We start from the raw sequence: 16,890 nt of genomic DNA on the forward strand, positions 1-16,890 counted from the left end.
GGAAAAATAATCTTTCGGGCAAGTTTTTCTCATTGTTCAAAATTTCTTCCTCTAATATGGTTGTTTCCTAGTTTGCTTCACAAGTGTTCCCATTTCAAAACAACTGTCTTCCCTTCTGTATTCAGTCCAGTTTGTTGAGCAATGTTTTCTTTTGTTTGAGAGTTACACATCTGGCAACATTGAATGTACTTTAATGTGCCTCTCTCTTAAGTATATCAGTCATTATATTTTGTGGTCACATCTTTTTTATGCACATGGGCCCTTTATTGAATAGCTGTGATCACTGAATTTTTATCGACAAAGTTGGTCCTAGTTGTTATGAATAATTTAGAAAATGGTTCCTTGGTAGAATTGTATTTGAACATTAATCGGTTTTCTGATACCCATAAATATATAAACAGGTCATTTAATAACTCTCAAAGGTGGGCTACTATAGAATAATGTGATAATTTAAAGAATATTAGAAAATCACTGACCTTACAGGTCAAAACATGTTGGACATATAAGAACATTAGCTGTTTTCGTAATCTTGAAATTAATTTAGAATCTGCAGAAGCCTGAATGAACTACTTTACCTCCTTTACAGCCCTTTTATTGGTTTCCCGTTGCTGGATAACAAATTACCACAAATTTAGCAACTAAAATAAACTGCATTTACTAGCTCACAGTTTATATGACAGAAGTCCCACAAGATGTGACTGGGTTCTCTTCTCAGGGTATCATAAGGCTGAAATCAAGTTGCAGCCAGGCTCAGTTCTTCTCTGGAGGCTCTGGGGAAGAATCTGCTTCTAGGTTCATTTGGGTAGTTGGCAGAATCCAGTTCCTTGTGGTTGTAGAACTGGCATCCCTGTGTTATTACTGGCTGTTACTCCCAGCATCTAAGTCCTCTCTCAGAGCCTTTCCACATGGTCCTCTTCGTCTTCAAGCCAGCAATAGTACACCAAACCCTTCTCAGTTTTTGAATCACTCATGTCCACTTCTGCAACCAGACAGAAAACTCTGCATGTAAATGCTCATGTGATTATGTCAGGCCCACCTAGATAATCTTCCCTTGTTAAGGTTAACTGTGCCGTATAATATAACCTAATCATCAGAGTGAAAGTCATCATATTCATTTTCCTGCTCATTATGCAAGGCTTGTATACCAGGGGCAGGAAATCTTGAGGACAGTTTAGAATTTTGCCTACCACAATTCCAAAATAGAAAATACCAACTTTAAATTTCAAAACATACAGTTTTTGTTCTTTCCTATGAGTAACTGAAAAGGAAACCTGGTGGCACAGTGGTTAAAGAAGTATAGCAAGAATGCTCCTTAGAAGCGAGGATGGTGAGACTTTGTCTATGTCCTTTGGACATGTTATCAGGAGGGACCAGTCCGTGGAGAAGGACATCATGCTTGGTAGCAGAGGGTCAACAAAGGAAAGAAGGCCCTCAATGAGACAGATTGACACAGTGGCTGCAACAATGGGCTCAAACACGATCGTGAGGATGGTGCAGGACCAGGCAGTGTTTCATTTTGTTGTATGTAGGGTCACTATGAGTCAGAACTGACTTGAGAGCACCTAACAATAAAATGTGTGCTGAAAATTTTCTCCTATGACTTCTCTAATGATGGCAGGTAGTCATATTCTGACAATTTTTGGAGAGTTAAAATTTTAGGGCAAGCTAATGCTGAATAATATTTCTACGCATTGTTTTATGTGTACACATATGCATCCAATACATTGGTAGCACTTTTAGTAAATATTAATGATTAAGATGTGCTGACCTCCTGGCTACATGAAGGGTAAATATCTACAAAATCAAGAAAGGACTTTATCTATATTAGTAAAATCTATCATTGCCGGGTAGTCACATAAAATATATAAAGATGCTAAATAAAACACTTCACATGTCTCCTGAGTTTTTATAAACACTGTGCAGTGAGGCCTAAACTTAACAACATGTAAGAAAATTACATCAGATCACAAAATGGAGGCCAACCACACAATACTAGAAGTCATGGCCTAGCCAAATTGACACACATTTTTGGAGGACACAATTCAATCAGTAACAGACTTGAGAAAACTTTATTCTATATGTGGCTATATATGGTTATCAAGATCATAAAGTGATATCTGGGATGTATGTTTCTATAAAAACTTTTTATTCAGACTGGGTCATTTATTCCTTATATTCTTATCAAAGATTCATGAATATACAAGTTGTTTCAGTTTTCAGAAAAGACAAAATATACATTTTATGCAATATTAATTAAAACACCATGATTCCAAGGAAATGATTTCTATAAATAGAGAAGTTTTGTATTAATCTGTGCAAAAAAGTAAAATTAGGAAGAAAGGTAAACATTAGAGAATGAGGTATAAACTGCCTAATCAAAGAATAACAAAATGTAGCTTATTATTTCTCTTTTTCTATATGCATAATATTAAGAATTTGGTGTTTAGTAATCTGAGCTGATTTAATGACACCTAACAACAACAACAATGACAATGAACACATCGTAAACAGAGGCTCTTGTTTGTCTAAGGAGCCCTGGTGGCACAATGGCTAAGTGCTGGGCTGCTAACCAAAAGGTTGGCGGTTGGGATCCAACCAGGTACTCCTAGGTAGAAAGATCTGGAAATCTGCTTCTGTAATGATTACAGCCAAGAAAACCTTGTGAGGCAATTTTACTCTGCTATACGTGTTGTGTATACAAGATCATTACAAGTCAAAAACTGACTCGATGGCACCTAACAACAACATTACTTGTGTAAATACCATCAAGCAGGACAGAAACACGGAGTTTTTAATATAAATTCTATTATATTGCATTTTAAATATATTCTTTTTGTTACAAGTCGAACAGGTAGATAGTGAAGACTTTATGTTATTTTGGGGTGCTAGGAATATGGCTTATTGCCCTTACTCCAGCCAAAAGTCCAAAGGTCAAGTAACTAATTAGTGAAAAAAAAAACACCCAGTTGTATTAGTTTTCTGTTGTTGTGTAACAAATTTAGTAGCTTAAAGCAACAAAAATTATTCTTTTGTAGTTCTTGCGGTCAGAAGTTCAAAATCAGCCTTGAGGAGCTAAAATCAAGATGTCAACAGGTCTAGTTCCTTCTCTAGGCTCCAAGGGAGAATCTATACCTCGCTTGTTCCATTTCTAGAGACCGCCGGCAATCTTTGGCTCCTGGCCGTTTCACCCTGATCTCTAACTCCGTGTTCACATCACCTTCTCCTCCTTTCACTTGTAGTCATATCTTGCCTTCTCTTCCTCTTATAAGGACATTTACGATTACATTTAGGGCTCACCCTCAAAAATCCAGGAAAATCTTCCCATCTCAAGATATTTAATTTGTTCACACCTTCAAAGCCCCCTTTGCTGTATTTGGTTAACAAGTACAGGTTCCAGGGATTAGGACCTAGACATTTTATTCAGCCTCCGACACCAGTGTTATGCTACATTATTGGTAAACCAAAACCAAACCCATTGCAGTCAAGTAGATTTTGACTCATAGCAACCCTGTAGGACAAAGTACAACTGCCCCATAGGGTTTCCAAGGACTGCCTGGTTAACTCGAACTGCCCACTTTTTGGCTAGCAACCATAGCTCTTAACCACTCTACCACAAAGGTTTACACATTATTGATCGCCTCCCCCCCACCAAAAAAAAAACCAAACCCATTGCCGTCGAGTCAATTCTGACTCATAGCGACACTAAAAGAGTAGAGCTGCCCCCACAGGGTTTCCAAGGAGCAGCTGGGGGATTCAAACTGCTGACCTTTTGGTCACTACACCACCAGGGTTTCCAACATTATTGATAGAAATGTAAAAAAAAAAAGGAGAGATATGTCCTCCCTGGGTTTATAATAAAGCTAGGGAGAAAAAGAAATCTCTCTTATCTAATAAAGAACAGTTTAAATCTGTGTAGGATGAGGGCAACCATAAGCACAATTAATTGTTTAAAGGATGAAAAAAAAATTTTTGGAAGGAGTTTACATGAGCAAATACAGCAATGATAAAATAGGCACATCAAAAGGAGACAGTGTGTAGAACTGGATTCCTGAGGGAGAATAAACACCTGGAGGGTGGAACATTTATGAAGGTATCTGTGCCTTGTACAGTAGTGACGCAGCTAAGAGTTCGGCTGCTAACCAAAACGTCAGCAGTTTGGATCCACCAACCACTCCTTGGAAACCCTATCAGTTTCCTATAGGGTCGCTATGAGTTGGAATTGACTCAATAGCAACGGGTTTAGTTTTTTTTTTTTTTTTTGGTGCCTTGTACAGGAGCCCTGACAGTACAGTAGTTAAGTGCTCGGCTGTTAACAGAAATGTCAGCTATTTGAACCCACCAGCCCCTCTACAGGAGAAAGATGTGGCAATCTGCTCCTTTATGTAAAGATTTACAGCACTGGAAACCGTATGTGGCAGCTCCACTCCGTCCGATAGGATCACTATGAGTCAGAAGTGGCTTGATGGCAATGGAGTAATGGGTACCTTGTACAACACCAGGTACATGAGTAGGCAATACTTTTCTAAAAAGAATGAATGGGTGATTGACTGAAATGGAAATGAATGAGTATATGAACACATAGGATATTAAACATTATATAGAATGTCTTAGTTTTCCAGTGCTGCTGTAACAGAAATACCACAAATATTTATTTTCTCACAGTTTAGGAGACTAGAAGTCTAAATTCAGGGCACTGGCTCTGGGGAAAGATCATAGTCTCCCAGAGTTCCTTGGTTTCTTAGCAATCCTCAGGTGGCATCTATCTTCTCCCCTTTTGTGATCCCTTGCTTCTGTGTCTAATCTGTTCCTTTATTAATGCCAAAGTGATTAGGTTTAGGACACACCGTAATGAGGTATGACCTCATTAACACAACAAAGGAAACCCTATTCCCAAAGGAAATTACATACACAGGCATGCCATGGAGTCTACTCTGAGTTATATGAACGCTATGTATAATAAGAAGGAAACGTTGCATGATCCTTTGCCATTCTCACAATCATTGCTATGTTTGAGCCTGTTGTTGCAGACACTATGTCAATCCATCTTGCTGACGGTCTTCCTCTTTTTTGCTGACTCTCTGCTTTACCAAGCACGATGTCCTTCTCCAGGGATTTCACCCTCCTGATAACATGTCCAAAGCACTTGAGACAGTCTTGCCACCCTCACTTCTAAGGACCATTCTGACTGTACTTCCTCCAAGAGAGATTTGTTCTTTCTTTTGGCAGGCCATGGTATATTCAATATTCTTCACCAACACTATAAGATAAATGTGCCAATTCTTTTTTGTTTTCCACAGGTATAGGAGTTAGGATTCCAACTCATATTTTGGGGTGACAAAATTTAATCCATAACATAGAGGCTTAAAAATAAGCCCAATAAATTGGAATTGATATGAGGAAAGGGAGATGTAGATTTTTGAGCATGAGAGATATATTTGTACGTTGCTGTTATGTACCGTTGAGTCGGTTCCAACTCACAGTGACCCTATGTACAATAGCTTAGGTTTATCCAAATAAAATGTTATTATACAATGGTTGGTTTAACTTTTTGTTGTTGCTGTTTTTTTTTTTTTTTTTCGTTTCATAATGAAAGTAAGAATTGCTACAATTTTACTTGAGAGTGATGTTCAAGACACTTTTAAAAGGGGTCAGGTGATTTTTGATTTAATATAAACAGCACAGATTTATAGTTTAGACTTTAAATTTACACTCCACTTTTCTCAACTAGCAATGGGAAGAATTCAGGCATTTTTATCCATCCATAGAATTGGTGCAGGGATTAAGTGCTCAGCTACTAATCAAAAGGTCAATGGTTTGAATCCACCAGCAGATTTTTGGGAGAGGTAGGTGGCAACCTGCTTCCACAAAGACTTACAGCCTAAGAAACCCTCTGGGGCATTTCTACTCTGATCTATAGGATCACTATGAGTCGGAATCTACTCAATGTTAATGGGATCATCCATCCATGGGGATAATAATACTGACCTTTCAGACTTGTTATGAGGATTTAATGGGATGATGTCCAGAGGGTGACACATGGTGATGTTCAATAAATGACAGCCCTTTTTTATTTTAAGAGTATTGAATTCTGCTATTTTGTTCTTATAGTCATTCAGATGTGAGGTAACTAGACCTCAGACAAAGAGGAGAGCAGAATGATTAAATAAAAAGAATAAATTGGAGATTTTTTGGGAACAAAAGGCAGAAATTTGTGACAGAGAGCAAATAAAGAAGAAGAGTGTTTTGTCAAGGACACTTGGAGAATGATAGTATCACTGCCAAATCAGTACATATTTCAATACAGACTTTATTTGCTCTTTGCCTTCAAAAAAGAGAGAGATCAGTGTATTTGTTGGGTACACAGTTGTGGTGGAGGTATGATTTGCACACGGAAGACTAAGTAAAAACAGCTCTATTATACTCTGTTACAGAAACAAATGTACATTTAGCATGGCAGTGATTGCTAAGGTAAGTGAAGAGAGGTGGTGAGGATATGAGTCTGACTGGGGTGGTGGATTCTTAATGTGAGTCATGTGATATCAGGCAGGAAGTTTGGCAAATTGGGCAATTATTTACAATGTGCCAAACACAAGAACATTTTTTAGTTTTTGAGCTAGGGACTATCCAATCAGTCTCCAGAAGCTTTTATTAGGACATTTAAAAGGTCTTTCAAATTTGCTGCTTCTTTCCCATTTCTTTGCCTTGAACATTATTACCAAATTTTATGTACATTATAGTGAATTATCTTAACAGCCTTCACCTAGCCCTCACCCGGGAATTTATCCCTTCTCCAATTCTTGCTGTATATTCTTTCAGTTAATCTTGAGAAAGCTCTATTATCATCACGTCAATTTGTTATGGTGAGTTTCAGCCAGGACTTAAGTGACAACAGTGACTCAGGGACAAAAAGCCTAGGAAAACCATCCTAGCATCTTGAAACAATGAATATAGCCTTAGATCCGTCAAAGGCATTTGCTACATGTTACGCTTAGGGTTGAGGATTTCATTAAAAAAAAGTCTACTTTCAAATGTCCTGTTCACCAGTGATGATGTCTCTTGAAAATTACTGTTTGGTTCAGTGTCTGCTCATCTAACATTAAAGGGCCAGTTTGAGAAACATGGATGGCAGTAAAGCACAGAACAGAACATTGTTGTTGTGTGCCATTAAGTCGATTCTGTCTCATAGTGACCCTATGTAACAGAGTAGAACTTCCCCATAGGACTTCCTAGGCTGTAATCTTTGTGGAGGCCGAACTCCAGGTCTTTTATTCCACCGAGCAGCTGGTGGGTTCTAATCACAGACTTTTCGGTTAACAGCTGAGTGCTTAACCAACTGATAACAGCTTTTAAATTGATAAGGGCCAGTTCAAGAAAGTTAATGCTATTACCTTTATTTGGAAAGCGATGGTGGGCAGGAGATGAGTAGGGCTAGCAGATTATGGAACAACACAAAACAATAATTAAAAACTCTATGTATAGCAACCTAAAGCCAGATTTGTATTTCCTTCACTGTGATAAGTATTTTTGGTGTTTTTTCATGGAAGTAGGTAATTTTGTAAAAATAATAAATAAATAGAGTGGCCATGATTTCAAAGTTAAATTTTTTATGCGTTTTCTTTTGTCAAATGAGTCTAACAAACAATAATGCATTTTATAAATAATTTAAAACAAATGCTAACTTGAGAATACAATGTCCTTTCAAAGACAATGTCACTAGATTGAAAGTCAGATCTGTATTGAGTTCCAAGTAACTTCATGGATTTTGACAAATGAAATTTTGTCCCTCATCTGTAAATGTAAATCTGTTAAAACATTGGGGGGCAAATTACTATTATTATTGCTTTATACAGTAATATCTCTGGATTTATTAGAAGGAAAAACCACTATTAATAATCTCCATTCCTTTCATGAACATTGTTTTAAGGTGCCATCAGGTAGGTTCCTACTCATAGCAACCCTCTGTACAACAGAATAAAAACACTATCCAGTACTGCGCCATTCTCACAATTGATGCTATGTTTAAGTCCATTGTTTCAGCCGCCGTGTCAATCCACCTCACTGAGGATCTTCCTCTTTTTCGCTGACACTCTACTAAGCACGATGTCTTTCTCCAGGAACTGGTGCCTCCTGATAACATGTCCAAAGTTCATGAGACGAAGTCTCATCCTTCTCACTTCTAAGGAGCATCCTGGCTATACTTCTTCTAAGACAGATTTTTTCATTCTTCTGACAGTCCATGGTATATTTAATATTCTTCGTCAACACCATAATCCAAAAGAATCAATTCTTCTTCAGTCTTTCTTACTCATTTTCTGGCTTTCACTTGCATATGAGGAAATAGAAAATACCACAGCTTGGGTCAGGTGCACCTTATCCTCATGGTGACATCATGAACATTATCAATGAATTTTTTTTTTTTTTTTGGAAATTTACCTTTGATGGTCTTTTAAAAGAATGAAGCAAGTATTACAGTTGGTTTCAAAATATAGATTACAATCTATTAGCTGCTAAACCAAGGACACTTTACTGCTTTATTTCCAAACAGTTGTTTCTTGTAATAATATTTTTCCCCAAAGAACTGGAATTAAAATTTGACTCAGCTTGGAAGCGTTCGCTCATGATCTTTTGAATCATCTACTCTCCTGTAATTTTTATTTCTCTGCATTAAAAACCTTACTGTATATTGCCAATTTTTCACTAATGATACATGAAATGTAATGAGCTTCATGGGTTTCCAAAACATTACATGAATGGCCTTTAGTCTGGTGCTTCACTCTGTGCTTCAAACTCATACCCCATAATTGCATGGAGGGTTTTTTTTTGTTTTTTTTTTTTCATTTTGCCATCTCTCAACTTAATAGTGTACTAAAATTGTACTACCTGCTATTCTAATTTGGCTAGGAAAGTTTCAACAACGTGTAAGAACAACTATTATATATATGTATATATAAAAACATAGGCATTAGAGAGAAACAAATTTATCTCTCAGTTGTTTGTTAGTTGCTGTTGAATTGGGTCTGACTCATGGTTACCTTATGTGTAACAAAACGAAACATTGCCTGGTCATAGAGACTTAGAAATTAGAAATGATAGATGCTTATCTCTGTTAGCATATCTAATTATTAATAAAAAAGTTAATTAAAACAGACTATCTCAAGTAGCCGTATATTTTTGTACTTTTGATTCATTTCACACTATTTTGTTAATTTCTACTTTATTTCCTTCATAGCATTTTTCATACTCTAAAATTATGTTGTTTGCTTATTAGCTTATTCCTCCTTAGAATGTAACATTTAGAACAGGGCCTTCTCTGTCTTGTTCAGTGCTAAGTCTTCATTGGCTAGAACAGTGCTTGCCACTTTGAAGGCTTTTAATAAATACTTATTTGACCTCTTGTACAATAGAATGCTGGTGGCCCAGTGGTGGAGAGCTATGTCATGCTACTGCTGCTAACCAAAAAGGTAAGCAGTTTGAATCCACCAGCCACTCCTTGGAAACCCCATGGGGTAGTTCTACTCCATCCTACAGGGCACAAACTAGTTGGACTTAACTTGAAGGCAACGGGAACAGGACCATAGAATGCTAGATTGTAAAGCTGGAATTTAATGACAACATCAAAATTTTTCTTCAAAAAAACTTTATAGATGTATTTTTCAAATAAGAAACAATGGGAGGAGGAGCCAAGATGGCAGAATAGACAGATGCTTCCAGCGAGCCCCCTTTACAACAAAGACCTAAAAAAAAAAGTGAAATGAGTATATTTATGACAAGCTAGGAGCTCTGAGCATCAAAGGCAAGCTTAGAAAATGAACTGAGGGGCAGGGGGAGGAAAGACCGTTCAGGAGCGGAGAGGAGTCACTGGACCTGAATCGCAGGGAGCGCTCAGGGACCATTCCCAAAGCAGCGGCGGGGGGCTGGTAATAGCATTTGGCTGCAGTTTCCTCAGGGAGAAAAGCCAGCCACACAGCCTACTCACACCTCCGGAACCTGAGAAGAACGGGGCTTTCGGCAAAAGCTAAGTACATGTGTATCTTTTACCACGTCTCGCCACTCTTCCCCCAAGCTGGCTTCAGGGACTGAATTCGCTGGGCCTGAGATAGGCACTGCTGAGCACCTAGAGCCATCCTCCTGACCTTGGAGAAGGAAAAAGTTTGCAATTGGGGAAAAAGATAATTTGCCAGCTCCACTAACCAGAAGAGCTCAGGACAGAAGCGGTTCCTGTCCAGGCATAAATGGTCTGTGGACTTTGAGCACCTTTTCCCTCTGCATGGACCTGTATGGGCCTATTTCAGGAGAATAGGCCCTTGTTGGCAGATGCCAACCATTTCAGCCGTACAAAGGAGAGGTGGGTGTTTGATTTTAGCATTGCTTGGCTTATTAGACATGTTCCTCACCTACCCACATCAGGGGCCTAAGAACCGGTAGCTCCACTCAGATCACCCAGCCACCTGTGAAAGGGGTCAAAGTATAACTGTTATCTTCCATTCCTTATAACCAAAAACCTTGGGTGCCCATGGTCTGTCTGCAGAGCCCACCCACCTGCTCACTTTAGGGAACAGGGACGTGCTTTCCTCAGAGACACTTGGGGGTCAGTTCTCAGCCCCCTGCCTTGTTTAGAGCATGACCCCCTGCTGCAAGCAGATACCAGTACATACACCAATCACCTCTGCCCCTCTAAGAGTGTAGGACAGAGCCTGTACCACACACTTGATATCAGCTACCTGGAAACCTGAGCTGAATTCATACAAGACAAGTGAATGGACTCCTAGACTGATATACCTGATAACAGCTCTAGCCATCTGCAGACAGGAGGTCAGAGCTCCAAAGGTGAAAATAACCAATTGAGCCCACTCAAGCAACCCATTTGGGCACATCAAAACAAAACAAAGCAAGAAGCTATGACACAGTAAGCAAGCATAAAATAATACGATCACTTATAGATGGCTCAGAGACAACAGTCAATATCAAGTCACATAAAGAAACAGACCCCGATCATCTCAACAAGTTCTCAAAACAAAGAATCCAGCGAAGTTCCAGATGAAAGTGCATTCCTGGAATTACCAGAGTCAGAATACAAAAGATTAATATACAGAACCCTTATAGACATCAGGAAGGAAATGAAGCAATACACAGAACAAGCCAAGGAACACACAGATAAAGCAATTGAAGAAATTAAAAAGATTATTCAGGAACATATTGAAAAGTTTAATAAGCTGGAAAAATCCATAGACAGACAGCAATCAGAAATTCAGAAGATTAACAATAAAATTACAGGAGTAGGCTACTCAATAGAAAGTCAGAGGAGCAGAATTGAGCAAGTAGAAGCTAGAATTTCTGAACTTGAAGATAAATCACTTGGCACGAATATATTAGAAGAAAAATCAGATAAAAGAATTTTAAAAAATGAAGAAAGCTTAAGAATCATGTGGGACTCTATCAAGAGAAATAACCTATAAGTGATTGGAGTGCCAGAACAGGGAGGGATAACAGAAAATACAGAGAGAATTGTTGAAGATTTGTTGGCAGAAAATTTCCCTGATATTGTGAAAAATGAGAAGGTATCTATTCAAGATGCTCATTGAACTCCACATAAGATAGACGTTAAAAGAGATCACCAAGACATATCATACTCAAACTTGCCAAAACCAAAGATAGAGAATTTTAAGAGCAGCTAAGGATAAACCTCCCCCACATGTCTGTCAGTGTGTCGTACTGTGGGGGCTTGTGTGTTGCTGTGATGCTGGAAGCTATGCCACCAGTATTCAGATACCAGCAGGGTCACCCATGGAGGACAGGTTTCAGCTGAGTTTCCAGACTAAGACAGACTAGGAAGAAGGACCCGGCAATCTACTTCTGAAAAGCATTATCCAGTGAAAACCTTATGAGTAGCAGCAGAACATTGTCCAATATAGTGCTGGAAGATGAGCCCCCAGGTTGGAAGGCACTTAAAAGATGACTGGGGAAGAGCTGCCTCCTCAAAGTAGAGTCGACCTTAATGATGTGGATGGAGTAAACCTTTCAGGACATTCATTTGCTGATGTGGCACAACTCAAAATGAGAAGAAACAGCTGCAAACATCCATTAATAATTGGAACCTAGAATGTACGAAGTATGAATCTAGGAAAATTGAAAATCGTCAAAAGTGAAGTGGAATGCAAAAACATCGATATCCCGGGCATTAGTGTGCTGAAATGGACTGCTATTGGCCATTTTGAAACAGACAATCATATAGTCTACTGTGCTGGGAATGACAACTCGAAGAGGAGTGGTGTTACATTCATCATCAAAAAGAACATTTAGAGACCTATCCTGAAGCACAAGACTGTCAGTGATAGGATAATATCCATATGCCTGCAAGGGAGACCAGTTAACACGACTAGTATTCAAATTTACACACCAACCACTAGGGCCAAAGATGAAGAAATAGAAGATTTTTATCAGCTGCTACAGTCTGAAATTGATGGAACATGCAATCAAGATGCTTTGATAATTACTGACGATTGGAATGCGAAAGTTGGAAACAAAGAAGAAGGATCAGTAGTTGGAAAATATGGCCTTGGTGATAGAAACAATGCCGGAGATAGAATGATAGAATTTTGCAAGGCCAATGACTTCTTCTTTGCAAAATACCTATTCAATCGCTATGCTGAGCAAATAATCAGAGAAGCTGGACTTTATGAAGAAGAATGGGGCATCAGGATTGGAGGAAGACTCATTAACAACTTGCGTTATGCACATGACACAACCTTGCTTGCTGAAAGTGAAGAGGACTTGAAGCACTTACTAATGAAGGTCAAAGACCATAGCCTTCAGTATGGATTACACCTCAACATAAGGAAAACAAAAATCCTCACAACTGGACCAGTGAGCACCATCACGATAAACGGAGAAAAGATTGAAGTTTCAAGGATTTCATTTTACTTGGATCCACAATCAACACCCATGGAAGCAGCCGTCAAGAAATCAAAAGATGCGTTGCATTGGGTAAATCCACTGCAAAGGACCTCTTTAAAGTGTTGAAGAGCAAAGATGTCACCCTGAAGACTAAGGTGCGCCTGACCCAAGCCACGGTATTTTCAATTGCGTCATATGCACGTGAAACTGGACAATGAACAAGGAAGACTGAAGAAGAATTGATGCCTTTGAATTGTGGTGTTGGCTAACAATATTGAATATACCACAGACTGCCAAAACAGCGAACAAATCTGTCTTGGAGGAAGTACAACCAGAATGCTCTTTAGAAGCAAGGATGGTGAGACTGTGTCGTACATACTTTGGACATGTTGCCAGGAGGGATGAGTCCCTGGAGAAGGACATCATGCTTGGCAGAGTACAGGGTCAGCGGAAAAGAGGAAGACCTTCAACAAGGTGGATTGACACAGTGGCTGCAACAATGAGCTCAAGCATAACAATGATTGTAAGGATGGCTCAGGACCGGGTAGTGTTTCATTCTGTTGTGCATAGGGTCACTATGAGTTGGAACCAACTCGATGGCACCTAACAATTACACAACAACAACACTTGGTAGCATTAGTTGAATCACGTGACATGAAACTGGCAATTCCTTTCCCTAAAAGTTCAATTTCTAATCTGTTTTTTCCCCCCTATCTTATCATTTACAGTGGCTAAAGGAGTGATTCAATCATAGAATTCTCACCTTCTATATGTGAGACCCAGGTTCAATTCCCAGGTAATACACCTCATGCGCAGCCACCACCTGTCAGTGGAGGCTTGCATGTTGCTATGACGGTGAATGGATTTCAGTGGATCTTCCTGACTAACACAGACTAGGAGGAAAAGCCTGGTGATTTACTTCTGAAAATCAACAAATGAAAACTCTATGGACCACAACAGTCTGATCAGCTACAGATCATGGGGATGGCACAGGACTGGGCAGCATTTTTTAGGTTATACATGATATCACCGTAACTGAGAAGCCAATTCAACAATTAACAACAAGAGAAGTTAAGTCTTTGCAGGAACCCTACCTCTTAGAACAGCATGCCTCCTTATCACGTTGAAGCTTATGTGGGCAGAAGTGGTCTACCCTCCATACTTTACATACTGCTTAGTCTTCTTTGCTCATCATAAGTGTCAGTCCTTAACTCCTCACTCACTCTAAAACTTCCAGATATATACAAAACATTAGAGCTTTTTGCTTAGGTGCTGGCAATATACTTTTATTTTTCCTGGGAGCTTCATTTTCCCAGTCTTTTCTTGAAGACCTTTATTACATAACTTTTTGCTAAAATAAAAGTAGCTCCTGACTCTTTTCTAGAACTATTATCTCAGAACAGTTGGAAGTGTTTCCCACCAGGGCACTCCAAGAAACCACTGAATGGCAGTGGCGTGCTAGATCATGTCAATCTACACTTGCTCCCAGGCTATCAGGAGCTGAGCACACTTATCTCTTTGACATGAGAACTGTTTATCTTCCTGAGGCACATGCTTACCAATTTCAACACAAAGCTAAATACTCTTGATCTTTTATAATAAGTCACTGATTCCTCAGCTTTTTATCCTACCTTCTGAAACCGAATAACAACAACAACAACAACAAACAGAGCCAGATGAGTTTGTTTTAGACTACTAACAAGCCCTTTTATCTTATTGGTATGGAATGAGATAAAGTTTAGCAAGAACACCTGTGATATCAAATATATCAGATGCAATACTCTTTTAAAAAGGTTATTTAAATAAAATGACCATTGTCCTTTAATGAGTAATCAAATGAGAAACAACAGCAACTTTCCAATGGCCTTTTGGTAACACCTGGGAAGAAGCAGAGCACCTACCGAATAATAAGAACTTGTATCTCTTTCTTAACTAGAAAATCTCAGAAACTCAGAAAACAAAATTTGTATCTTAAAGTCAATATGAACAATAATTTTAGACAAAAAGAATAAAATATTATAAAACAGATTATCTGGTACTGATATGTCTTAAAAAACAAAACAAATAAAAAAAACATTGTTTCCCATTTATATTTATACATATTCTCTTCTGGTACAGAGTAAGTATTGAGAATGCTGGGCTAAATGTGACCCCACATCTCTAAGTTGTACATATAAAAAAAACAAACCAATCACCACAGAGTCGATTTCGACTTATAGCAACACCATAGGGCAGTGTAGAACTTCCTTATAGGGTTTCCAAGGCTGTAGTCCTTTCACCATACTTAATCCATCTGTATGCTGAGTAAATCATCCAAGAAGCTGGACTATATGAAGAAGAGTGCAGCATCAGGACTGGAGGAAGATACTCATCAACAGCCTGGGATATGTGGAAAACATAACCTTACCTGATGAAAGTGAAGAGGACTTAAAGCACTTACTGATAAAGATCAAGGACTCCAGTTTTCAGTATGGATTATACCTCAACATAAAGAAAACAAAAATCCTCACAACTGGACCAATACGCAATATCACAATGAACGGATAAAATATTGAAGTTGTCAAGGATTTCATTTTACTGGGATCCACAATCTACCCCTAAATCAAACGATGTGTGAGGTGGAGTCAACATGATGCTATAGACAGAAGCATCACTCTGTCCCTCTGCAGCAAAGACCCAAAAACTAAATAAAATGGAGACAAACATCAATCCTGGAACCCTAAGTATCAAAGTCAAATGAAGAGATAAAGAACTAAACAAAGCACCGAATGGAATAAAAAACTGATAGAGATCAGAGAGTATGGAGAGCTACGGAGTGAGGTCCCCTATCAGCTAACGTGGCACAGGTTTGCCACCTTGGACTCCTCAGTCCCTGAGAATGGCCAAGAAGGAGAATAGGAAGACAGCTTCAAGGAGATTCCATCAGGAGACAAAGCACCCGGTAACCAGCGATACATGCTTTCCCACCCTTCTTCTGCCTGCTCAGCCTCTTCTGTTTCCCAGTGGGCCATGGTCACTCAGCCAGGGAGGCACTGGCCCCTTGCCACTTGGATTTGCCCTGCCCACATCAGCCTGCTCCTTCAGTGACATTTTTTTGTTGCCGTTGTTGCTTTTTTGGCTTCTTTTGGTTTCTTCTCTCTCTCTCTCACCTACTTCCCTTCCATTCTCTCCAACACTTGGCTCCAAATGCCATCTCCACTCCTTCTTGACAGGTTCTGAAGTGCTACTCAGCTGGGGAACCACTTCCCCAGTCCGTGCTGCCACGTCAGTGGGATCCCTGTGAGCATTTTCTTTTTGTTTTTCCTCATTTCTCGGTTTCTTATCTCTCTCTACTTTCCTTCTTTTACTGTCTCCTGAAAACCTGGTGCTGTGTGTCATCTCTGCCCCTTCCAGATGAGTTGTACAGTGCCGCATAGCTTGGGAGACACTTCACCAGTTTGCACCACCAAGCCAGCGGCTCCCTTGGGGATTAATTTTTTTTTTCTTTTCTTGATTTCTTGTCTCTCTCTAGCTTCTTTCCTTTTGTTTCTCCTGAACATCTGGCACCATGTGCCATCTCTGCTTCTTCTAGATGGGCTGTGCAATGCTGTGCCTCTGGGGAGCCACTTCCCCAGTCTGAGTCACCACACTAGCAGGCTCCCTTGGGGCATTTTTTTTTTTTTTTTTTGCTTTGTTTGATTTCTTGTCTCTCTCTACCATCCTTTCCTTCTTTTCTCCTGAATATCTGCTGATGTGTTCCATCTCAGCACCTTCTAAATGGGCTGTGCAGTGCTGCACTGCCAGGGAACCACTTCCCTGGTCCTTGCTACCACACCAGTGAACTCCTTTGGGACTTTTCTTTTTCTTTTTTTCTTTCTCTCTTCATTTCTTTTCTCATTTTCTTGTCTCCCTCTACCTTCCTTCCTTACCCTTCTCCTGAATACTTGGTGCCACATACCATCTCTGCTCTTTCTGGATGGGCTGTACAGTGCTGCTGGGCTGGGGACCCACTTCCAG

General features: G+C 39.4%; 1 long non-coding RNA gene across 4 annotated transcripts in view; it reads right to left on the reverse strand.

The window, feature by feature from the left end:
• Window positions 1-499: 499 nt before the first annotated feature.
• LOC126075847 (uncharacterized) overlaps window positions 500-16,890 on the reverse strand; it is a 399,778-nt gene continuing 383,387 nt past the window's right edge. For all 4 annotated transcript variants that reach the window (XR_007517300.1, XR_007517299.1, XR_007517297.1 and 1 more), the window contains one exon: window positions 500-979. This is a non-coding gene — a long non-coding RNA (uncharacterized LOC126075847). The remainder of the gene's footprint in view (window positions 980-16,890) is intronic.

The sequence above is a fragment of the Elephas maximus genome, chromosome 4 (assembly GCF_024166365.1).
Source record: "Elephas maximus indicus isolate mEleMax1 chromosome 4, mEleMax1 primary haplotype, whole genome shotgun sequence".
NCBI classification, from domain to species: Eukaryota; Metazoa; Chordata; class Mammalia; order Proboscidea; family Elephantidae; genus Elephas; species Elephas maximus.